Source organism: Bos javanicus, chromosome 19, assembly GCF_032452875.1.
Source record: "Bos javanicus breed banteng chromosome 19, ARS-OSU_banteng_1.0, whole genome shotgun sequence".
Classification (NCBI taxonomy): Eukaryota; Metazoa; Chordata; class Mammalia; order Artiodactyla; family Bovidae; genus Bos; species Bos javanicus.
In genome coordinates this window covers 4363889-4390509 of record NC_083886.1, presented here as the reverse complement: position 1 = coordinate 4390509, position 26621 = coordinate 4363889, and positions in this window count along the sequence as shown.

The following is a 26621-nucleotide window of genomic DNA, read 5'->3' as shown; positions in this document are numbered from 1 at the left end:
ATAAAATACTTAGGAATATATCTACCTAAAGAAACTAAAGACCTATATATAGAAAACTATAAAACACTGGTGAAAGAAATCAAAGAGGACACTAATAGATGGAGAAATATACCATGTTCATGGATTGGAAGAATCAATATAGTGAAAATGAGTATACTACCCAAAGCAATTTATAGATTCAATGCAATCCCTATCAAGCTACCAACGGTATTCTTCACAGAGCTAGAACAAATAATTTCACAATTTGTATGGAAATACAAAAAACCTTGAATAGCCAAAGCGATCTTGAGAAAGAAGAATGGAACTGGAGGAATCAACCTACCTGACTTCAGGCTCTACTACAAACCACAGTTATCAAGACAGTATGGTACTGGCACAAAGACAGAAATGTAGATCAATGGAACAAAATAGAAAGTCCAGAGATAAATCCACACACATATGGACACCTTATCTTTGACAAAGGAGGCAAGAATATACAATGGATTAAAGACAATCTCTTTAACAAGTGGTGCTGGGAAATCTGGTCAACCACTTGTAAAAGAATGAAACTAGAACACTTTCTAACACCATACACAAAAATAAACTCAAAATGGATTAAAGATCTAAACATAAGACCAGAAACTATAAAACTCCTAGAGGAGAACATAGGCAAAACACTCTCCGACATACATCACAGCAGGATCCTCTATGACCCACTTCCCAGAATATTGGAAATAAAAGCAAAAATAAACAAATGGGACCTAATTAACCTTAAAAGCTTCTGCACATTAAAGGAAACTATCAGCAAGGTGAAAAGACAGCCTTCAGAATGGGAGAAAATAATAGCAAATGAAGCAACGGACAAACAACTAATCTCAAAAATATACAAGCAACTCCTACAGCTCAACTCCAGAAAAATAAATGACCCAATCAAAAAATGGGCCAAAGAACTAAATAGACATTTCTCCAAAGAAGACATACAGATGGCTAACAAACACATGAAAAGATGCTCAATATAACTCATTATCAGAGAAATGCAAATTAAGACCACTATGAGGTACCACTTCACACCAGTCAGAATGGCTGCGATCCAAAAGTCTACAAGCAATAAATGCTGGAGAGGGTTTGGAGAAAAGGGAACCCTTTTACACTGTTGGTGGGAATGCAAACTAGTACAGACACTATGGAGAAGAGTGTGGAGATTCCTTAAAAAACTGGAAATAGAACTGCCTTATGATCCAGCAATCCCACTGCTGGGCATACACACTGAGGAAACCAGACGGGAAAGAGACACATGTACCCCAATGTTCATTGCAGCACTGTTTATAATAGCCAGGACATGGAAGCAACCTAGATGTCCATCAGCAGATGAATGGATAAGCAAGCTGTGGTACATATACACAATGGAATATTACTCAGCCATTAAAAAGAATTCATTTGAATCAGTTCTAATGAGGTGGATGAAACTGGAGCCTATTATACAGAGTGAAGTAAGCCAGAAGGAAAAACACAAATACAGTATACTAACTCATATATATGGAATTTAGAAAGATGATAACAATAACCCTGTGTACAAGACAGCAAAAGAGACAGTGATGTATAGAACAGTCTTATGGACTCTGTGGGAGAGGGAGAGGGTGGGAAGATTTGGGAGAATGGCATTGAAACATGTAAAATATCATGTAAGAAATGAGATGCCAGTCCAGGTTCAATGAACGATACTGGATGCTTGGGGCTAGTGCACTAGGATGACCCAGAGGGATGGTATGGGGAGGGAGGAGGGAGGAGGGTTCAGGATGGGAAACACATGTATACCTGTGATAGATTCATTTTGATATTTGGCAAAACTAATACAATTATGTAAAGTTTAAAAATAAAACAAAATTTAAAAAATAAAAAAATAAACAATTGGGTAATGTACTAGAAGATTTCTGAAAAAAAAAAAAGGCAAAAAAATGAAGGGAAATTATCATGATGAAATTAATCTTATGAACAACAATACTGGAAATTAAGAGAAAATTAGTATCAATAAATGTAATGGGGGCAAAGACATTTTAAGAAATTAACAGTCTCAAAAATATTGCCTCCTATGCACCTTTAATTGATAGATGCTATTAAAAAGCACCTATTCGACCCAGGTATTGAACCTAGGTGCTATTAGACCCAGGGGTCAAATCCAGGTCTATTACATTGCAGGTGGATTCTTTATTGTCCTAACCACAAAGGAAGCCCCATTAAAAACTTAAGAATTAAACTAACAAAGAAGTAGATATACAATCTAACTATAGAGGTACAAAGAGCTCATAATAGACACTGTGTAGCTGTGACCTATAGAACAGTCCATTAGTTTGCAGAAGAAAGACAGACCACTCCTCCAGGGAGATACTCAATAAGGTACTAAAAATATATGTATTTTTACAGGGATATGAGAAGATTTCTAATATATTTGAATATTTTGAGTACACATAATTAAATTTTTATTTGAATATCCTGAAAATAATACTTGTGTTAGAAAGATTTGTTTAGGTTTAAAAGATTATCTTTACATAGAACAGCAGATTAAAAATAAAAAAAAAAAATAGAAAATCTAGAAAGAGCAAAATGTACAGGAAAATAAATACTGTAATAGTGTATTACTTAATGCAGCAGTGAACAACATTTACCAATAAGGATAATGCTATTATGACTACAATATTCCAAAAAATTCCATGAAATTGAGTCAGGTTTGGAAGGTACATGAAAGTCAATAAGATAATAAGGGTGGGAGTGACCAGGCCAATCATAGAGTTAAATATTTTCCAGCTGTAAATGAAATCTGAATTTCCTTAATGCAAATCACAATATAAGCAACCATTTTGAAACATGGAAATGGTTGCTTCTGAGAAGTACACCTGGTTAGTGTGACACCATGGGATGAAGACTGTTCCTTTTTGGTATGAGCCTGATAACATTATTTGGATTTTAAATGATGCATGTACCTGTATAACTCTAAAAATCCAAAGTACATTTAATAATATTAACAAAATGTGTGGCTTCCCAGGGGAATAAATCACCTTTCTCTTTCAAAGAACTAAAACAAGTTTACCTTCTGCACCTGCTGAGTAGGTTTAATGCAATTGTAAGATCTATATTCCTGCTCCCCACACCCAACACACATACACCAAACATTTTCAACTGTCTTCACATGCTTAAGATGTCATTAGTGTGTAGAAAAACTTTTTTTTTGTATAATTAAAAACAACAGAATTTAATTCAAATGTGTTTATAAAATTGCTCTTAGATATAAATGCATTTCCATAAACAGCAATTATTCATTAAGCTAACCTGTTCAGGTTGTTCTATGAGACTTTGTTAAACATTTCCAGAATGTTAACCTGTGATAGTAATGTTGAAAAATGACAACCTAGCGTAATTGAAACTTTAATATGTTAGCTAAGCATTACACTTTTAGTAAATGATCTCATCCCTGCTGAATATCAGAATTATCTGGATCCAAAGAGAGTGCAAGATTGGTGTAATAGCTCAGCCCTGAAGACACAGAAGGATTTGATGCAGTTTCATCCCTACTAAAATATCTTTTAGGGAGAATTGTTGCCCACAGAGAAGCTACTCAAGGAACAAAAGTCTGACTCAGAGCTTTTTGATGAAGTCTGGTGTCAAAAAAAATTACCTGAAATAAACTAGATCTCTTTAGTGCTGAATAAAAATATGAAGAAAAAGACAAATAGAAATATGTGGAGAGGATGAGAGAAAGAGATTTTCCATTGCTAGTGAGGCTGAAGAATCCTGATAAAAAAGATGGGTCTGAGTGGCCACAATGAAAAATCTGTAAGCCACATTTGTAAGGAAATAGACGCTGAATGAACAAGAGATATGAGGTATGGTTTGGGATATTATATAGTTGAGGAGAGGGCATATGTTTTGATATAGTCATTGTGAAGAGTGGGCAAGCAGGAAGTCAAGAAACAAGAGCACACAGAAATGTCTCCTGCCCAAATGAGTCTGGCAATCACAAATCTGTGCTTAATCTATTCCTAACTTTCTCTGTCAACATGAGGACTTGAAAAGTCATCTGCCCATCTAGGTCTCTGTTTTTAAAATATAATTTTTTAAATTAAATTTATTTATTTTAATTAGAGGCTAATTACTTTACAATATTGTATTGGTTTTTTAAAATATTCATTTCTTTAGCTATGATGTGAAGGGGCTAGATTTTGCCCTAGTTGTTCCATCCCACATGTAAAAAAGATAATCATCATAAGTCACTGGTATGAGGCTAGGGAATGTGAAGTAGAAAGTTTCACCAGGAAAATTCCTGCTCATGAACACTTCACAGTCTTTGTGGACAAGCTATATCCTTTTGACAGGAGTCAGAGATTCCATTTCAATAATCATATTGACTGTAAATTTTCTTTCATGTTAGCATAATTGATGATATTTTTCTAGTCCACAAATCAGTGTTTCTCAGGGCGTCGGCGTCCTTAATTAATGCCACCTGATATTTTTCTTCTCATGCTATGTATTTTCTAACAGATTTCCTGCGGCAGCATTTTGATTATTTACATTTTGAAGCTTCTTACTAAAATTGCTCTTGGGGTGGGGATCTGCAAGGAAATAAAATATGGTTTGTAATCTCACAGAGTGAGTCAGGGATTAGAGTCCAAGCACTGAGTCCCTAGCTTATAACCTGTTTAGCTTGCCACATGAACCTCTGTTTAAAATGTCTGAAGTTTCACCTTTGAATGTGAAATGTCTCTGTTCTAGTTGTTTTCCTCTGATGTAAACATGTAAACTCTTAGTACACTGTTCTTGACAGAGATGAATATAAAATGTCATCCAGGGAATTTTTAGCATATAATGTCAAGGCCTTGTATTTAGAGATTTGGTATTGAGTATGCTCAAAGCATGCTTTCTTTTTTCAAGTTTACCAGATGATTCTCATGTGTAGTCAGAATTGAGACCCACTGTTTTCAGAATAGAGAAAAAGTAGGCTAAGTGAGTAAATTGTACAACATCTTGGGAAAGAATGCAGAACACCTGCTCTGGTCCAAACAAAATACTTTTAAAAATGTTCCAAGATTTGATTAAAAAAAAAAAAAAGTCAAATGATAGGGAATGGAAGAAGGTAAGTTAAAGAATAATAATGTTTGATATTGGGAGCAGAGTAGGAGGGAGAATAGAGAATTTGTAGGGAGGTTCTTTAGAATCTGAGATTTACCCAGTGTACAGAAATTACATGCATGATATCTACATGAAGCTCTTCATTAAATAATTTAAAGAAAAATTATGTTTTTGTGAAGACATTTCTGACATTTTCCAGGTCTATTTAGCATTGCTCTTAGTATGAGTATGATTTAGCTAAAGGCCTGTAGTCTAGTGCTAATTTGCATGCCTAATCCCTTGATGCTGCTGCAGCTGCTAAATTGCTTCAGTCGTGTCTGACTCTGTGCAACCCCATAGACAGCAGCCCACCAGGCTCCCCCGTCCCTGGGATTCTCCAGGCAAGAACAATGGAGTGGGTTGCCAGTTCCTTCTCCAATGCATGAAAGTGAAAAGTGAAAGTGAAGTTGCTCAGTCGTGTCCGACTCCTAGCGACCCCATGGATTGCAGCCCAACAGGCTCCTCCGTTCACGGGATTTTCAGAGTACTGGAGTGGGGTGCCATTGCCTTCTCCGAATCCCTTGATGCTAACAAAGGTCAAAGCTTTGGAATACTTCATCTATGGCTATCACCAAACTGAAATAAAGTTTTGATTTTTGGAATGTACAGCATGTTACTCAAACTAGATATATCTTGTTCAGAGATTGGCTAGCTGGCTGACTTTGATTCCAGGCTGAGTCCTTTTAACTACAGCTGAGAGTAGTTCAAATAAATCAAAATGGTCATTATAGTTCATCTTCTTTTCATAATGTCTCCCCTCTGGAATAATCCCATCCCTTGGATTCCTGGTTTTGTTTGATCTTGTTATTTCTTCCTCCAAAACTGTCTGGCCTCCCCCATCCTATTGTTTCTGAGTCTGCCATAGCTTTGAAAATTTCTGATGAGGAGTCACACATGTGTCATTTAGAGACTTAGATACTGTGTGAAGGTAAAGCAGGAGTTTGGCTTCAGGCAAATCCCTTGTGAGCAGTCAATTATGCCATTCATATCTAGTCTTGTTTTTCTAAACCCATTGGAAAGAAGTATCAGTAATATAGCCAGAAGATAGAGCTCTAAATCTGTAATGGTGGCCCTCTCACATGGGAAATCACCCTTTCTTTTCCTTACCTGATACAGATAGTCATTTTATTTTATCTTTGAGGGTGAATTGACTTTTTTTTTTTTTTTTGCTTCTACAAAAGGAAGAGAGAGGTTCTCCAGAGTGCATTTTCCCATGGAATAACTTTAAGAGAAAAGCCAGCTGATAATATACTTAATTTACATGCATTGTAAAAGCTACTGCCTTCTGCTGCTAATTAGTGTGTGGTGCATTAATGTGAGTTCAGGAGCAGCCTCACTCCTGGTCAGTCACTTAGAGAAGCATAAGCTGGGGAAATGCAAATTTCCTACAGGTCTGTAGAGTAATGAAACTGTCGAAAGAGGATTTGTACATACACAGTCATTAAAATGAATTTTAATCTAGTTCCAATTCATAATATCTTTGCTAATTTAGTCATTTTTTGCAAGTTTTTGCATGAATTCTTTTGTTTTACAATTAGGTTTACACAGTGTTTATTTTATTCTTTTAAATGAAGATTTCTAAAAAGCTAAAGTATTTCCCTGAAATGTTGAAGGACAGGTAATCTTTTTAAGGATCATTCTCCCAGAATAATATGGTATAGTGACTTTAACCCCAAAATCTCTTTAGTTTTCAAGTGGCAGGGTGTTTTAGGATTATCTTTTCCTTAAGGTATTAAAAGGTCTCCAGTGTTTATCTCTGTCAGTTTTATATTATTTGATGTCTCAACTAGTTTTATTGTCATTATTTGGAGCATGTGGTTATTACCAAACTCTATTGTTCTCTTAATTAATGTCTGTATAATTTGGACAAAGTTCTCAAGTTTAAAGTCAAATAACTCCTTGTGTTCTATTTTCTACTAATATTTTGTGCAACTTAGAACAAGTTGATTAAAAATTAAAATATTCCATTTTATGTCAGAGGCAGAGAATCACCTGTTAAATGAGATATTGTAATTAAAGTGTCTAACTAAGTAAATGCTAGACTAAGTAAATTAAAGTAAAGTAAGTAACTAAGACTAAGTAAAGTAACTAAGTAAAGGCACAAACTAAGTAAATGGTAGATTTTGCTATTGCTTCTAGAACTACTATGAGTTAAAATGCTGGTAGTGGTATTGAGACAAGAAGAATAAGAAACAGACTTTCTGAGATGACAGATATAATCTATGTCATCTTCTAGGTGAAAGCTCATTGAGCAGTTCACTTATGATTTACATGTCTTACTATTTTTTTAAAATGTATTTTATGAAAGCAAGGTACTATCCCTTAATTGCTAAATACTAATGCGAAAATTATTAATGTGAAACTTCCTAAGCACTAATGTGATCATCTTAATAAAACTGATATATTAGTAGAGCATAGACATATAAACCAGTGTAGTTAGAAGACAATGCATGTACCAGGATGAATGAGTGAAGGAGTGGGTATAAAAATTATAACACCTAGTTTGCTTAGAATATAAAACTTATATGATCATAGCTTTTGAAAACATTTTTTATTAGAGTATAGTTGATTTACAATGTTGTGTTAATTTCAGGTACACAGCAAAGTGAATATATATATATCCACTCTTTTATGGATTCTTTTCCCATATGGGTCATTATAGAGTATTGAATGGAGTTCTCTGTGCTATATAGTAGGTCCTTATTAGTTATCCATTTTATGTATATTAGTATGTATATCTCAATCCCAATCTCCTAATTTACCCCTCTTCCCCGCTTTCCATCTGGTAGCCATTAGTTTGTTTCCTATGTTTGCAATTCCATTTCTATTTTGAAAATTAGTTCATTTGTCTCATTTTTTAGATGTCACATATAAGTAATATCATATTTTTGTCACTATCTTCCTGACTTATTTTACTCAATACGTCAGTCTCTAGGTCCATCCATGTTCTGCAAATGGCATTATTTTGTTCTTTTTTATGGCTGAGTGAATTTCCATTGTTTATATGTACAACATCTTCTCTATCCTCTAAACCTCTCTTGATGGACTTTTAACTTGTTTCCATGTATTGGCTCTTGTAAATACAACAGCAATGAACATTGGGGAGCATGTTTTTTTTTTTTTTAATTATGGTTTTCTCTGGTTGTATACACAGGAGTAAGGATGCTGGATCATATAGTAGTTCTATATTTAGTTTTAAACATACTATATTCCTATTCTTCATAATGGTGTACCAATTTATATTCCCTATTTATCAGCAGGATAGGAGGGTTCCCTTTCCTCCACATCCTCTCCAGCAATTATTGCCTGTATATTTTTTTGATGATGGCCACTTTGACTGGTGTGAGGTGATGCCTCAATGTTGTTTTGATGTGCTTTTCTCAAGTGATGGTAAGCATCTTTTCATGGGCATTTTTTGCCATCTCTATGTCTTCTTTGAAGAAATATCTACTTAGATATTCTGTCCATTTTTTTTATTGGGTTCCCATTCTGCAGGCTGTCTTTTTGTTTTCTTTATGATTTCCTTTGCTGTGCAGATGCTTTTAAGTTTAATTTACTCATATTTATTTATTTATTTCTGTTTTTATTACTCTATGAAGTGGACAAAAAAATAATCTTGCTGAAATTTATGTCAGAGTGTGTTCTGTCTTTGTTTTCCTCTAAGAGTTTTTTAGTATCTATATTTACATTTAGATCTTTAATCCATTTTGAATTTATTTTTGTGTATTGTGTTAGGTGAAGTTGCTCAGTCATGTCTGACTCTTTGCGACCCCATGGACTGTAGCCTACTATGCTCCTCCATCCATGGGATTTTCCAGGCAAGAATACTGGAATGGGTTGCCATTTCCTTCTCCAGAGGATCTTCCAGACCCAGGGATCGAACCCCGGTCTCCCACATTGTAAGCAGATGCTTTCATTCTTTTATATATAGCTGCCCAGTTTTTCCAGGAGACTTATTGAAGAAGCTATCTTTAATCTATTGTATAGTCTTGCCTCCTTGGTCATAGGTAATTGAGGTTGAGTGCATAGGTTTATCTCTGAGATTCTCTATCCTCTTCTACTAATCTATATTTATGTCTAGGGGCTAGTATCTAACTGTTTTGATGACTGTAGCTTTGTATTATAGTCTGAAGCCAGTGTGCCTGATTTCTCCAGTTCTTTTTTTTCCCCCTCAAGATTAACTTGGCTATTTGAAGTCTTTTGTGTTTCCCCATAGACTGAATTTTTTGTTGTTGTTTTAATTTTATGAAAAATGTCATTGGTTATTGGATAGGGATTGCACTGAATCTGTGGTTTGCTTTGAGCAATACAGTCATTTTGACACTATTGATCCTTCCAATCCCAAAATATGCTGTATCTCTCCATCTGCAACATCTTTGATTTCTTCATCAGCATCTTATAGTTTTCAGAGTGCAAGTCTTTTGACTTTTTAGATAGATTTATTCTTAAATATTGTGTTATTTTTGATGCAATGATAAATAGGATTGTTTCCTTAATTTTTCTTTCTGATCTTTTGCTGTTAGTGTATAAGGAATGCAAGAGATTTCTCTGTATAAATTTTGTAACCTGCAACTTTATCAAATTAATTGATAGGTTCTAGGAATTTTCTGGTAGCATATTTAGAATCTTCTGATCCATAATCAGACGTATTGTCTATTGTGCCACTGCCCCCCATTGGTAGCATACTTAGGAATGTTTATGTAGAGTATTGGGCTTCCCTGTTGACTCAGAGGTAAAGAATCCAGCTGCAATGCAGGAGACATGGGTTTAGCCCCTGGGTTGGGAAGATCCCCTGCAGAAGGAAATGATAATTAATTCAAGTATTCTTGCCTGGGAAATCTCACAGACAGCAGAGACTGGTGGGATAAGTCCATAGAGTCACAAAAGAGTAGTACATAACTTTGCAACTAAACAACAATAACATGTATAGTACTGTGGATCTGGCAAACAGAAATAGTTTTACTTATTCTTTTCTAATTTGGATTTTTTCCCCTCTATAATTGCTGTGGCAAGTATTTTTAAAACTATGTTGAACAAAAATGGTGAGAAGGAATACTTGCCCTATTTCTGATCTTGGAAATGCTTTCAGTTTTTCACCATTAAGAATAATAGTTGGTAGCTTGTATATGGCCTTTATATATGACCATTTATTATGGAATAGGTTCCCTCTATACCTACTTTCTGGAGAGTTTCTAATTATAAATGATTGTTTAATTTGATCAAAAGTGTTTTTCTGCATCTATTTAGATGATCAAATGGTTATTTGCCAGTTTGTTGATATAGAGTATCATATTGATTGATTTACATTTATTGAGGAATCCTCATATTCCTGGGATGAATCCCATTTGATCATGGTGTGTGATTCTATTAATGAGTTTTTGGACCCAGTTTGCTGGTATTTTATTTAGGATTTTGTGTCCATATACATCAGTGATATTGGCCTATAACTTGCTTTTTTTCCCCCCCACTGTGGTATAATTGTCTGATTTTGGCATCAAGGGTATGGTGGCCTCATAGAATGAATTGAATTATTTCTTCTGCAAAATTCTGGAAGGTTTTCAGAAGGGTGGATGTTAACTTTTCTTTAAATGTTTGAGTGAGTTCACCTTTGAAGCCATCTGGTTCTAGACATTTGTTTGTTGGAAGTATTTAAATCAGTTTCAATTTCACTACTTGTGATTGGTCTGTTTATATTTTATATTTGTTCCTGGTTCAGTCTTGGGAGATAGGACCTTTTTAATGTTTTGCCCATTTCTTCCAGGTTGCCCATTTTATTTGCATACAGTTGCTTGAAGTAGTCTCTTATGATCCTTTGTATTTGTGTTTGTTGCAAATTCTTTTTTTTTAACCCCTCTAAAATTTTATTGATTTGAGTCCCTTCCCTTCTTTCCTGATTAATCTAGCTAAAAGTTTTTTGTTTGCTTGTTTTAATTTTGTTTATCTTCTCAAAGAACTAGTTTCACTTATCTTGCTATTGTGTTCTTGGTCTCTATTTCACTTATATCTACCCTGATTTTTATATTTTTTCCTTGTACTAAATTTGTGTTTTATTTTTTTTTCTCTCTCTTGTTTCTTCAGTTGTAAGGTTAGGTTGTTTATTTGAGATATATCTTGTTTCCTGGGGCTTCCCAGGTGGCTCAGTGGCTAGAGAATCCATCTGAAATGCAAAAGACAACAGGAGATGCAGATTTGATCCCAGGGTTGAGAAGAGGCCCTGGAGGAGGGCATGACAGCCCACTCCAGTATTCTTGCCTGGAGAATCTCATGGACAGAGGAGCATGGCGGGTACAGTCCTTAGGGTCACAAAGAGTTGGACATGACTGAAGTGACTGAATATAAATGATTATACAGGAAATACATATTTATTTCCTATGGTAAAATGTTATTGCTATAAACCTTCCTCTCAAAAATTGCTTTTGCTACACCCCATAGGTTTTGCATTGTCATATTTTCATTCTCATTTATGTCTAGGTATTTTTTTTTAAGTTTCCTCCTGGATTTTTCAGTGATCTATTGGTTATTTAGTAACATATTATTTAGCTTCCATGTGTTTGTTTCTTTCTTTTTTTAATATGTTTTTTTCCTGTTGTTTTTGTTCATTGCTAAGTTGTGTTTGACTCTTTGAGACCCGTGTCCTTCACTATCCCCCAGAATTTGTTCAAATTCATGTCTGTTGAGTACAGTAATGTTATCTAACCATCTCACCCTCTGCCACACCCTTATCTTTTTGCCTTCAATCTCTCCCAGCATCAGGGTATTTTCCAATGAGTCAGTTCTTTGCATAAGGGAGCCAAAGTATTGTTGCTTTAGTGTCAGGATCAATCTTTTCAATACATATTCAGGGTTGATTTCCTTTAGGATTGATTGGTTTGATCTCTTTGTGATCCAAAGGACTCTCAACAGTCTTATCCAGCATCACAGCTGGAAAGCATCAACTCTTTAGCACTCAGCCTTCTTTATGGCCCCATTTTCATATCTGTACATGACTATTGGAAAAACCATAGCTCTGACTATGCAGATGCTTACTAGCAAAGCGATGTCTCTGCTTTTTAACATGCTGTCTAGATACTCTTGCCTGGAAAATCCCATGGATGGAGGAGCCTGGTAGGCTGCAGTCCATGGGGTCGCTAAGAGTAGGACATGCCTGAGCGTCTTCACTTTCACTTTTCACTTTCATGCATTGGAGAAGGAACTGTCAACCCACTCCAGTGTTTTTGCCTGAAGAATCCCAGGGACAGGGGAGCCTGGTGGGCTGCTGTCTATGGGGTCACACAGAGTTGGACACGGCTGAAGTGACTTAGCAGCTTAGCAGCAGATTTGTCATAGAGTTTCTTTCAAAGAGCAAGTGTCTTTTAATTTCATATCTGCAATCACCATTGGCAGTGATCAGTCCCTTACTTTCAGTCTGTATTTGTCCCTAGCTCTGAGTTGGTTGCCTTGTATCATTTCACCTTTCTATGTCTTGTAGTTGGAACATTTAATTCATTTACACTTAAGGTAATTGTCCATATGTCAGTTCTTGTTACTATTTCCTTAATTATTTGGGGTTTGTTTTGTTGGTTTTTCTTTTCTTCTTCTTTGGTTCTATTCCCTTGGGGTTTGATGACCACCATTAGTGTTGTGATTGGAATGCTTTTTTTGTGTGTATGTGTATATTGTAGTGATTCATTCATTTATTTATTGGTTTACATTTCCCATGAAATTTTGATATAATAGTCTATATATATACAAAGTTCTTTAAGTTGCTGTCTCTTGATTTAAAATGAAATTAGAATTTCCTACATTTTTACTTTCCTCATGGTTTCTTTCTCAATATCATTACATGTTTGGATGATTTCCTACTATTGCTTTATATTTGCCTTCACTGGTAAGCTTTCCCATCTGTGATTTTCTTGCTTCTAGTTATGATATTTTTTTAATGCCATAAAAAAGGGCTAAAGTTCCTTTAGCCTTTGTTGTAAAGCTGTTTTGGTGCTGCTAAATTAGCTTAGATAAAAGTGGCCACAGGACTGGAAAAGGTCAGTTTTCATTCCAATCCCAAAGAAAGGCAATGCCAAAGAATGCTCAAACTACCACACAATTGCACTCATCTCACACACTAGTAAAGTAATGCTCAAAATTCTACAAGCCAGGCTTCAGCAATATGTGAACCGTGAACTTCCTGATGTTCAAGCTGGTTTTAGTAAAGGCAGAGGAACCAGAGATCAAATTGCCAACATCCACTGGATCATCGAAAAAGCAAGAGAGTTCCAGAAAAAACATCTATTTGTGCTTTATTAACTATGCCAAAGCCTTTGACTGTGTGGATCACAATAAACTGTGGAAAATTCTGAAAGAGATGGGAATACCAGACCACCTGATCTGCCTCTTGAGAAATTTGTATGCAGGTCAGGAAGCAACAGTTAGAACTAGACATGGAACAACAGATTGGTTCCAAATAGGAAAAGGAGTTCATCAAGGCTGTATATTGTCACCCTGTTTATTTAACTTATATGCAGAGTACATCATGAGAAACACTGGACTGGAAGAAACACAAGCTGGAATCAAGATTGTCGGGAGAAATATCTATAACCTCAGATATGCAGATGACACCACCCTTATGGCAGAAAGTGAAGAGGAACTAAAAAGCCTCTTGATGAAAGTAAAGTGGAGAGTGAAAAAGTTGGCTTAAAGCTCAACATTCAGAAAACGAAGATCATGGCATCCGCTCCCACCACTTCATGGGAAATAGATGGGGAAACAGTGTCAGACTTTATTTTTCTGGGATCCAAAATCACTACAGATGGTGACTGCAGCCATAAAATTAAAAGACGCTTACTCCTTGGAAGGAAAGTTATGACCAACCTAGATAGCATATTCAAAAGCAGAAACATTACTTTGCCAACAAAGGTTCGTCTAGTCAAGGCTATGGTTTTTCCTGTGGTCATGAATAGATGTGAGAGTTGGACTATGAAGAAGGCAGAGCACCGAAGAATTGATGCTTTTGAACTGTGGTGTTGGAGAAGACTCTTGAGAGTCCCTTGGAGTGCAAGGAGATCCAACCAGTCCATTCTGAAGGAGATAAGCCCTGGGATTTCTTTGGAAGGAATGATGCTAAAGCTGAAACTCCAGTACTTTGGCCACCTCCTGCGAAGAGTTGACTCATTGGAAAAGACTTTGATGCTGGGAGGGATTGGGGGCAGGAGGAGAAGGGGACAACAGAGGATGAGATGGCTGGATGGCATCACTGACTCGATGGACGTGAGTCTCAGTGAACTCCGGGAGTTGGTGAGGGACAGGGAGGCCTGGCGTGCTGCGATTCATGGGGTCGCAAAGAGTTGGACACGACTGAGCATTTTTCCCTTTCATCACTTTAAATATAGTATGCCACTCTCTTCTGGTTTGCAGAGATTCTGCTGAAAATCCAGCTTATATCTTTATGGTCTTTCCCTTTTATGTTACTTATTGATTTACCCTTGTTGCTTTTAATGTTTTTTCCCTGTATTTAACTTTTGTCAGTTTGTCATGTGTCTCAGTGTGTTCCTCCTTGAGTTTTTTTTTTTTTTTTCCTCCATATGGAACTCTCTTGCTTCCTGGAATTGGGTGACTGTTTCTTTTCCAATGTTAGAAAATTTTTCAGCTATAATCTCTTCAAATATTTTTGTCAGGCCCTTTCCCTTTCTGTTATTTTTCTGGGACCTCTATAATGCAAATATTGGTGCAATTAATGTTTCAGATGTCTCTGAGACTGTCTTAATTTCTTTTCATTTTTTTAAAAATTTTATTCTGTGACAGTGACTTCCAGCATTATGTCTTCCAGCTCACTTATTCGTTCTTCTGACTCATTTATTCGGCTAGTGTATTCTGCTAGATTCTAGTGTACTTTTCCTTTCAGTTATTCTGTTGTTCTTCTGCTTGTTTGTTCTTAAACTTTCTATCTCTTTGTTAAACTTTTCTTATATCTTCTCTGACTGTGCTTCTATTATTTCCAAGATTTTGAATCATCATTACTTTGAATTATTTTTTAGGTACATTGCCTACCTCTTCTTCATTTAGTTATCCTTGTGGGTTTTTACCTTGTTCCCTTATCTGCAACATATTTCTCTGTTGTATCATTTTTTTTTCTCTTAATTTCTGTGTTTGTGGTCTTCTTTTTACAGGCTGAAGAACCATAGTTCTTGTTGTTTATGGAGCCTTCCCCCAGCTAGATTGTTGGGTGAGGTCAGTTCTTGGTGCCAATATGGAGACCTCTGGGAGAACTCAGGTTAATCAATATTTCCTGGGCCCTCTACTACCTGTGTTCTTCCCATTACAGAGAGTTACAGCCAATCCCCACCTATCCAGGAGGCCATATAAGACCCCTAGATAGGTCTGTCCCAGGTTCCTGTGGAAGTACTACATTGTGCAGAGTTTCAGTGCATGTGAGACCTTGTGTGCATCCTCCTGGAGTAGAATCTCTGTTTCCTCCAGCTCTGTGGAGCTCCTGCACTCTAGCCTTGTTGACCCTCAGGGATAAATGCTCTGAGGTTTCTTCCTCCTGATGCAGAAACTCAGACTGTCTTGGAGGGCTATTTTTATGTGAGAGTATCCCTGTGTAACCTGTGTGGGCTTAATTTGTTGTGCCAAAGGTTGTTTTTAATATAAATGTCTGCTGTCTCTTTCCTCAGTGTATGCTGCCTAATGTCCCTTCAATAGGCAGTGTGACTAATGTGGTGACTATAGCCTGCACCACATGCTGAGTACGGCCTCCCCGCTGCAGTTGTCTCTGTCCTATTAGGGGTAGGGTCTGCTTCCTAGTTTTTGGAGTAGGGCCCCCAAATCTGTTTCTTATCTGTGTTTCTGATATGCAGTGTGAGGTAGGTGGGGTTGGAGCATTCAACTGGGAGAGATCACTGAGTATTCATCTTCTGGAGCTGTTCATCTGTGAGTGTACTCTGTCATGTCACCTTTCATCAGCTGTGCAAGCTCTCAGGTTACACAGAGCAGTTGGCACTGCTCTCAGCCTTACCTTAACTGTGGTTATGCTAGCAACTGCCCATGACAACTCTTAGACTTTGTTTTCACCCAGGCCACCAGTATCAATCCACAGAAACCATGTCTTAGGAATGAAGTAATCATTAATCTAGACCCACTGTGGGTTCCACGAAGACAATGACACAGGTCCCTTCTTCCTCTTCCTTCCTTCTTTCTTTCATCATATTCCATTACACAGGGAACTTTCCTGTCCTTTCAGGTTTCCAAAGTCCTCTGCCAGTGCTCAGGAGGCTGTGAGAATTGTTCCATTTGTAGATGTAATCTTGATGCCTTTTTGGAAATAGATGTACTATATGTCCTCCTACATCTTGGCTGTCTTGACTCCTCCCTCTATAATTGTAGTTTTTTGGAATATAAAAGTATTTTTTTTATTGTGGAAATGAAGCAATCAAATCAGTCAGTTATAGAAGATAATTCATGATGTCATCATCTAGAGACAACCACAGTTGGTATTTTGCTTAGGTCTTTTTGTATTATATACATTTACACATATATATGTCACATAAACTTTAATAATGTTGTATCTTACTGGGGTAATTTAGCATTTTTATTTAATGATGTATTATATTCCCTGAATTTCAGATAGTTTTACATTATTTCTAATGTCTGCAGAAAAGTTCAAAATATAAACATAAACTTTATAAATAATGTCTTATTCTGGCATTTGGATTATTTCTCCTTTGGATTTGATTTAATTATGGTTACTTTGCAATAATATTATACAGAAAAATACTAAATATATCTACCTAGCAGTAGATTGCTAGACTAAAATATACATATATTTTAAACTTTTTGATAGCTTTATCCAAATTATCCTTTCAAAAACTTAGTTATTTACATTCCTGCCTGAAATGAATCAGAGACCATTTTCTCACATGTTTACCAGTGAGAAAAACTAAACTTTACCAAAGCAGTAGGCAAGACACCACATTTTGTGTTACACTATTTTGTTTAATTGTAATGTTAAATGCTTTTTAATATTTTTTACTTTCTGTTATTTCTATACATACTTTTGCTTACTTTATCATAAGCTTCATGTAATTAAGTGGGATTTTATCTGGAGAAGGCATATTTTAAATACAATTGCACCAGAATTTGATGCAGGGACATCTGGTTAAACTTATACATTCTTATAATTCCTCAGCGTTACAAATTATTAGAGGTTTCTTTAATGAGGGCAAAGGTTTTCTTCTTCAGTGAAATTAAAAGTGTCAAAATTCAAAATGCCCTTTTTTTTTTTTTTTTAAATGAATTATGAAGTGAACCTCTTCTGTCTGCTCTGTTGGGGAATAAATGATGAGACTGAACAATAGCAGACAACCTCCCTCCCCTGCCCACCCCCTGCCTTTTTTCCCCTGAACATCATGTTGGAGGTTAGTAGCAACCATTGACCTGGGAACAAAACCATAATATACCATGTAGCTGTTCAGTTTTCCCAGCACCATTTATTGAAGAATATGTTTTTCTCCATTATACAATGGAGAATACAGTTCAACTATGTTGAATGAAAGTGCTGAGAGTGGATATCTTTGTCTTGTTCTTAATCTTAGAGGAGATGCTTTCGGGTTGCCCAGTTTTGCCTTTTTGCATAGGTGCATTGGTTATTGCTGGGTTTCCTATCCTGCTCCATTGGTCTGTATTTCTATTTTTGTGTCAGCACCATACTATTTTGATGACTACAGCTTTGTAGTATAGTCTGAAGTCAGGGAGCTTCCTTCCTCCTACTCTGTTTTCCTTTATCAATATTGATTTGGCTATTTGGGTTTTTCTGTGTCTCTATATAATTTTAAGTTTTCTTGTTTTAGTTCTGTGAAAAATGCCATTGGTATTTTGAAATATTGATTCTCCAAATCCAATAACATGGGATAACTTTTCATCTGTTTGTGTCATCTTTGATTACTGTCATAAGTGTCTTATGCTTTCCATAGGACAAATCTTTTGCTTCCTTAAGTAGGTTTATTCTAAGGTATTTCATTCTTTTTGATGCAATAGTAAATGAGATTGGTTCTTGAATTTCTCTTTTTATTATTTCTCTGTTAGTGTATAGAAACAATAGATTTCTATATATTAATTTTGTAACCTGTAACTAACCTAATTCATTGATGAGCTCTAGTAGTTTTCTCATTGTGTCATTAATATTTTTCTTGTTTAGTATCATGTCATCTTCAAACAGCAACAGTTTAAATTCATTTTTCCCTATTGGGAATTTTTTATTTCTTTTCCTTCTCTTATAGCCATGGCTAGAACTTCCAAAACTGTATTGAATAAAAGTGCTGAGAGTGGACATCCTTGTCCTGTTCCTAATCTTAGTGGAAATGCTTTCAGGTTGCACAGTTGAGTATGAAGTTAGCTGTAGTTTTGTCATATATGACTTTTATTACATAAGGTATGTTCCTTCTATGCCCAGTTTCTGGAGAATTCTTTTATCATAAATGGATGTTGAATATTGTCAAAAGCTTTGTCTGCATCTATTGAGATGATCATATGATTTGTATTCTTCAATTAGTTGATGTGGTATATCACACTGACTTGCAGATAATGAAAAATCTTTGTATCCCTGGGATAAATCACACTTGATCATGCATGAAATATGATTCTTTTAATGTGTTGTTGGATTTGGATTTCTAGTATTTTGTTGAAGATTTTTGTGTCTATGTTCACAGTGATATTCACCTGTATTTTTCTTTTTTCTGTGGTATCTTTGTCTGGTTTTGGTATCATGGTGATGACGGACTCAGAGAATGAGTTTGACAGCTTTACTTCCTTTGAAATTTTTTGGTATGAGTTTGACAAGGATAGATGTTAGCTCTTCAAATGTTTCATAGAATTTTGTAGCCACCTAGAATTTTGATAGGTGTCTGTGAAGCTACCTGATCCTGGACCTTTGTTTATTGGGAGTTTTTAATTAGAGTTTCAACTTCAGTACTTGTGATTGGCCATTCCTATTTTCTACTTTTTCTTGATTCAGTCTTGGGAGATTGTCCGTTTCTAAGAATTTGTCAATTTGTTCCAGTTTGTGGGTTTTTTTGTTTTGTTTTGGCTTGTTTTTTTTTTGCATACAGTTACTCAGAATAGTTACTTATGATCCTTTGTATTTCTGTAGTATCCTATGTAACCTACCCTTTTTCATTTCAAATTTTATTGATATAAGTCCTCTCCTCTTTTTTCTTGATGAGTCTGCCTAAATGTTTATCAATTTATTTGTCTTTTCAAAGATTCAGATTTTAATTTAATTGCTCTTTCCTATTGTTTTCTTCATCTCTATTTCATTTATATCTGTTCTGATCTTTATGACTTCTTGCCTTCTACCAATTTTAGGTTTTGCTTGTTATTCTTTTTCTAGCTTCTTCACGTGTAAGGCCATTAATTTTATTTGAGATTTTTCTTGTTTCCTGAGATAAGGTTGTATTGCTATAAACTTCCCTCTTACAATGTATTTTGCTGTATCTCATAAGTTTTGGATCATTGTGCTTTCATTTTCATTTGTCTCTAGGTATTTTTTGAGTTTCTCTTTTATTTCTTTAGTGAAGAATTGGTTGCTTAGTAGCATATTATTTAGCCTCCACATGTTTGTGTTTCTTATAGTTTTTTGTTTGTTTTTTCTTGTAATTTGTTTCTGATCTCATAATATGGTTAGAAAAGATGCTTGATATGATTTCAATTTTTCTTTCTTTTTTTTTTTTAATCTATTGAGGTTCACTTTCTGGCCCAGCCTGTGATCAATCCTGGAGAATGTTTCTTGTGCACTTGAGAAGAATGTATATTCTGCTGCTTTTTGAATAGAATGCTCTATAATATCAGTTAAGTTCATCTGGCCTAATGTATTATTTAATGTGTTCCCTTACTGATTTTCTGTCTGGCTGATCTGCTCCTTGTTGATACTGAGATGTTAAAGCCCCACCAATATTATTGTATTACTGTTAATTTCTCTTTTTGTGGTTGCTGTTGGTATTTGACTTTTAAGTTAAATTGAGGGGCCACTATGTTGGGTGCATGTATGTTTACCATTGTTATATCTTCTTCTTGGATTTATTCCTTGACCATTGGTAGGGAAATTGGACAGTTGCATTAAAAATAGACCACTTACCATACACAAAAATACATTCAAAATGGATTAAACACCCAAATGTGAGACTGGACAGGATAAAACTCTTAAAGGACACCACTGGCAGAACACTTTCTGACATAAATCACAGTAATATCTTTTTTGAGCCATCTCCCAGAGTAATGTAAATAAAAACAAAATATGAAAACTGAACCTAATTAAAGTAAAAATCTTTTGCACAGCCAGGGGACCTTAAACAAAATGAAAAGATAGCCATAAAAATGGAAGAAAATATTTCCCAATGATGTGATCTATAATGTATCAGTTTCCAACATTTATAAACAACTCATGTAACAATATCATTAAAACAAAAGGCCAAATTAAAAAAAAAAAAAGGTAGAAGACATAAATAGAAATTTTTCCTAATTAGACATATGGATGACAAGAGACACATGAAAAGATGCTCAACTTCACTAATTGTTAAGAAAATGCAAAACAAATCTACAAAGAAATAAAACTTCACATCCATCATAATGGCTATTGTTAAAAATTCCACAAACATCAAATACTGGACAGAGTTTGGAGAGAAGGTAATCCTCCTATACTCTTAGGGGGAATGCAAATTGGAACGGTCACTTTGGAGAAGAGTATGGAAGTTTCTTAACAAACTTAAAATTGAGCTACCATATGATTCTGTAATCTCACTCCGGAGCATGTATCCAGAGAAGTACTTGACCCCAAAAGATACATTCATCCTAATGTTCATTGCAGTTCTTTTTTTATAATAGCCAAGACATGGAATCAACCTAAATGTCCACTGATAGAAGAGTGGATAAAGATGATGTGATGCATATATACAATGGAATATTTCTCAGCCATTAAAAAGACTGGAATAATGCCATTTGCAGCAACATGGATGGACCTTCTGAGTGAAGTAATTTTGAAAGATAAATAGAAATCATGCATGCTATCCCTTATAAGCAGAATCTTATAAATGATGCATATGAACTTATTTACAAAGCAGTAACAGGCTCTCAGACTTAGAGAATAAACTTACAGTTACCAAGGGAAGGGTGGGAGAGAGGGAAAGTTACACCATTTGGAATTGACAGGTATGCAGTGCTATATTTAAAATGGATAATCAACAGGGATCTAGTGTATGGTACAGGAAATTCTGCTAAATATTACATATCAACCTAAATGGAAAATAATTTGAAAAATAATAGATGCAAGTATATGTATAATTAAATCACTTGCTGTATACTTGAAACTAGCACAATATTGTTAATCAACTATATTTCAATATAAAATAAATAAAATGTTCAAAAGACATAATACACAAGAACTGCTTTGAATATGTATTTTGGAATTTGTGCAGAACAGGAATTGTGTTGACAAAAAGGGATACCCCTTTAGTGTGTTGGGCAGCAGGACCCTTCCACTACATATACTGCTGCTACTGCTAAGTCACTTCAGTCTTGTCCGACTTTGTGTGACTCCATAGACAGCAGCCACCAGGCTCCCCCGTCCCTGGGATTCTCCAGGCAAGAACACTGGAGTGGGTTGCCATTTCCTTCTGCAATGCATGAAAGTGAAAAGTGAAAGTGAAGTCGTTCAGTCGTGTCCGACTCTTAGTGACCCCATGGACTGCAGCCCACAAGGCTCCTCCATCCATGAGATTTTCCAGGCAAGGTACTGGAGTGGGGTGCCATTGCCTTCTCTGACATATACACTTTGACTAAATGTATGACAATGACTTTTTGAGTCATTTCAGTTGTAATGATTTATTGATAAATAGTTATTAAAATGAATAAAAAGGAGGATACATTCTTTTTTTTTAACTGTCGTATCAGCAAGTACTTGTGAAGTATCTTTGCAATATCCAAGCACCATCATTCCCTGTCTAGTTCAGAAATCATCTATATTATTTGCTTGTTTTGCTTTACTTTATTGTCAACTGCACAGTTTCTGGCTAATTTCAGATCTCCCATTATTAGAAAGGTTTCAATACCATTATTGCTCATAATGATATAACTCTTTGGGATTCATGTTGAAATAATATAGATCTTCTTGTCTCTGTGGTTCCTAATATCACTCCTTTAATGCTGGTTACATACTCAAGATGCTACATCATCCATCCTGTCACCATTGACCACTGACTTCAGATGACTTGCTTAAGATTGTTACATTGCTTTATGATGATGCTCACAAATGCAGTTTTACCCATATTACCCAGGATATTGTGAGTAATAATTAATTTTTCAGTCATTAAACTTATTGTTGTGAATTTCATAGCATAGACATAAAACTATGTTTTTTCTTGAACTCTTTAAGCCATAGCTATTGCATTCCTAGAATGACCTCTTTCAGTTTGACAGCATCTCTGCTTAGGTGATGGGCCTGAAGGTACAGTGATTTTGTTGTTGTTGCTATTCAGTTGTTATATCGTGTTCAACTGTTTAGGACCTTAGGGAATGCAGTACTCCAGAAGGACTCTGTCAAAGTTTGCTCAAATTCTTGTCCATTGCATCAGTGATGCTATCTAACCATCTTATCCCCTGCCACCCTACTCTTGGTGCCTTCAATTTTCCCCAACATCAGTGTCTTCTGCTGTTTATATTAGGTGGCAAAAGTATCAGAGCTTCAGCTTCAGCATCAATCCTTCCAATGAATATCCAGGGTCAATTTCCTTTAGGACTGACTGGTTTGATTTCCTTGCAGTCCAAGGGACTCTCAAGAGTCTTCTAAGAACCAAGACTCAAAATCACCAATTCTTTGGCACTCAGCCTTATTTATGGTTAAACTCTTACATCTGCACATGATTACTGGGAAAACCATAGCTTTGACTATACAGACCTTTGTTGGCAAAGTGATGTCTCTAATTTACAATATGCTGTCTAGGTATGCATAGATTTCTTCCAAGGAGCATTTTAATTTCAATCCTGTAGTCACCATCCACAGTTGATTTTGGAGGCCAATAAAATAAAATCTGTCACTGTTTCCACTTCTTCCCCTTCTGTTTGCATGAAGTAATGGGACTGGGTGCAATGATCTTATTTATTTATTTCACTCTCCTTTTTCCCCCTCAAGAGGCTCTTTAGTTCATTTTCACTTTCTACTATTAGAGTAGTATCATGTACATATCAGAGATTGTTGATATTTCTCCTGGCAATCTTGATTCCAGCCTGTGATTCATCGAGCCCAGCATTTCCCCTGAGGTACTCTGTATATAAGTTAAATGAGCAGGGTGGCAATATACAGCCTTGTCATACTCTTTCCCAATTTTAAACCAATCCATTGTTTCATGCGTCATTCAAACTGTTGTTTCTTGACCCGTATACAGGTATCTCAGGAAACAGGTAAGGTAGATTTGTACTCCCATCTGTTTAGAAATTTTCCTAATTGTTGTGACCCATATAGTCAAATCTTTAATATATTCAGTGAAGCAGAAGTAAATGTTTCTCTGGAACTCCCTTGCTTTTTCATGATCCAACAAATGCTGGTGATTTGATCTCTGATTCCTTTGCCAATTTGAAAGCCATCTTGTACATTTGGAAGTTCTCCATTCATCACTATTGAAGTCAGATTGAAGGTTTCTGAGCATATCCTTAGTAATGTGTGAAGTGAGCCCAATTATATAGTAGTTTGAACATTCTTTGGCATTTACCTCCTTTCAGATTGAAATGAAAACTAAAATTTTTCAGTCCTATGGCCATGGCTGACTTCTCCAAATTTGCTGACATATTGAGTGCAGCACTTTAACAGCATCATCTTTTAGAATTTGAAATAGCTCAGCTGGAATCCCATCACCTCCACTAGCTTTGTTTGCAGTAATGCATCCTAAGGCCCACTTGACTTCACACTCCAGAATATATGACTTAGGTGAGTGATGACCCCATCATAGTTATCTGGGTCATTAAGTGTTTGGTTTTTTTTTTTTTTTTTGTATAGTTCTGTGTATTTTTGACACCTCTTCTTAATTTCTTCCACTTTTGTTAGGTCCTTACTGTTTCTGTCCTATTTCATGCCCATCCTTGCATGAAATGTTCTCTTGGTATATCCAATTTTCTTGAAGAAATCTCTAGTCGTTTACATTCTATTACTTGACTCTATTTCTTTGCATTGCTTATTAAAGAAGTACTTATTATCTCTCCATGCTATTCTCTGGAACTCTGCATTCAGTTGGGTATATTTTCCCTTTCTCCTTTGCCTTTTCTTATTTCCTCAGCTATTTGTAAATCCTCCTCAGACAACCACTTTGCCTTCTTGCATTTCTTTTCTTTTGGGATGGTTTTGGTCACTGCCTTCTGTAAAATGTTACAAACCTTTGTATAGTTCTTCAGGCATTCTGTCTACCAGATCTAATCCCTTGAATCCAATTTTCATCTCTACTGCATAATCAGTCATAAGAGATTTGATTTAGGTCATACCTGAATGGTCTAGTGGTTTTCCCCACTTTCTTTAATTTACATCTGAATTTTGCCATAAGTTCTTAATCTGAACAACAGTCATCTTCTGGTCTTGCTTTAGCTGACCGTATAAAGCTTTTCCATACTTGGCTTCAAAGAACATAATTAATCTGATTTTGGTATTGATTATCTGGTGATATCCAGGTGTAGAGTCATCTCTTGGGTTGTTGGAAAAGGGTGATTGATATGACCAGTGTGTTCCCTTGACAAAAGTCTGTTAGCCTTTGCCTTGATTCATTTTGTACTCTACAGCCAAATTTGCCTTTTATTCTGGGTATTTCTTTACTTCCAACCTTTGCATTCCAGTTCCCTATGATGAAAAGGACTTTTTTTTTTTTTTTTAATTAGTTCTAGAAGATGTTGTAGGTCTTCATAAGATTGGTCAACTTCCACTTTTTTAACTTCAGTGGTTGAGACATAGTCTTGGATTACTGTGATGTTGGGGCTGCCCTGGTGGCTCAGATGGAAAAGAATCTGCCTGTGATGCTGCTGACTTTAGCTTGGCCTCTGGGTCATGAAGATCTCCTAGAAAAGCAGATGGCTGCCCCCTCCAGTATTCTTGCTGGGAGAATCCCATGGACAGAGGAGCCTGGTGGTCTACAATCCATGGGGTTGCAAAGATAGAACATGACTGAAGGACTAATGCTCTCACTTTCACTGTGGTATTGAATGGCTTGCTTTGAACATGCACTGAGATCATTCTGTCATTTTTGGAGTTGCACCCAAGTACTTCTTTCAGACTCTTTTGGTGATATGAGGGTTACTTCATTTCTTCTAAGGGATTCTTGCCTGTAGTAATAGATATGCTGCTAAGTCACTTCAGTTGTGTCCGACTCGGTGAGACCCCATAGATAGCAGCCCACCAGGCTTCCCCGTTCCTGGGATTCTCCAGGCAAGAACACTGGAGTGGGTTGCCATTTCCTTCTCCAATGCATGAAAGTGAAAAGTGACAGTGAAGTCACTCAGTCGTGTCCGACTCTGTGCGACCCCATGGACTGCCGACTACCAGGCTCCTCCGTCCATGGGATTTTCCAGGCAAGAGTACTGGAGTGGGGTGCCATTGCCTTCTCCGAGTAATAGATATAATGGTTATCTAATTAAACTTGCCTATTCCTAATATGTTTGTGTTCAATCCTGCCATCTCCTGCTTGACCACCTCCTATTTATCTTGATTCATGGACCTTACCCTAATGGACAGGGGATCCTGCTGTGCTGCAGTCCATGGGGTCACAAAGAGTCAGACATGACTGAGCAACTGAACTGAACTGATGGACCTAACATTCCAAGTTTCTATGCAATATTGTTCTTTACAGCACTTTATGTTCATCCACAACTGAGCATCATTTCAGCTTTGGCCCAGCTGCTTCTTTCTTTTTGGAGTTATTAGTAATTGGCTTTCCCTCTTCCCCAGTAGCATAATGCATGCCTTCCAACCTGGGGGCTCATCATCTAGAGTCTTATCTTTTTGCATTTTCTTACTGTTAATGGAGTTTTTCAGGCAAGATTCTTGGAGTGGGTTTCTATTTCCTCCTACAGTGGACCACATTTTGTCAGAACTCTTCACTATGACCTGTCTGTCTTGGGTGGCCTTCCACGACATGGCTCACAGCTTCACTGACTTATGCAAGCCCTTTTACCACAACAAGGCTGTGATCCATGAGGGGAAAAGTGAGATATGTAGTCCCATTTTTTCAAGGAATGTCTCTTCCTCTAATCTTATGTAATAAAAACAATTCTGGAGATAAAAATTTCATCAATGTCAGACACCAGAAAAGGTACAGTTGAAAGGAGCCCCTTTTGTTGCAGAGCAATAGTTTGGACAGAGACATGAACACTCGAGACATGAACACTCCTGGGAGGGCTGTTGGATCCTGGATACAGAGCCAGAGTTGATGTGGAAGTTTAGCCTTAGTTTTAGCACTAGAAGCCACATGGTCCAAAAGTATTTGTCCCTA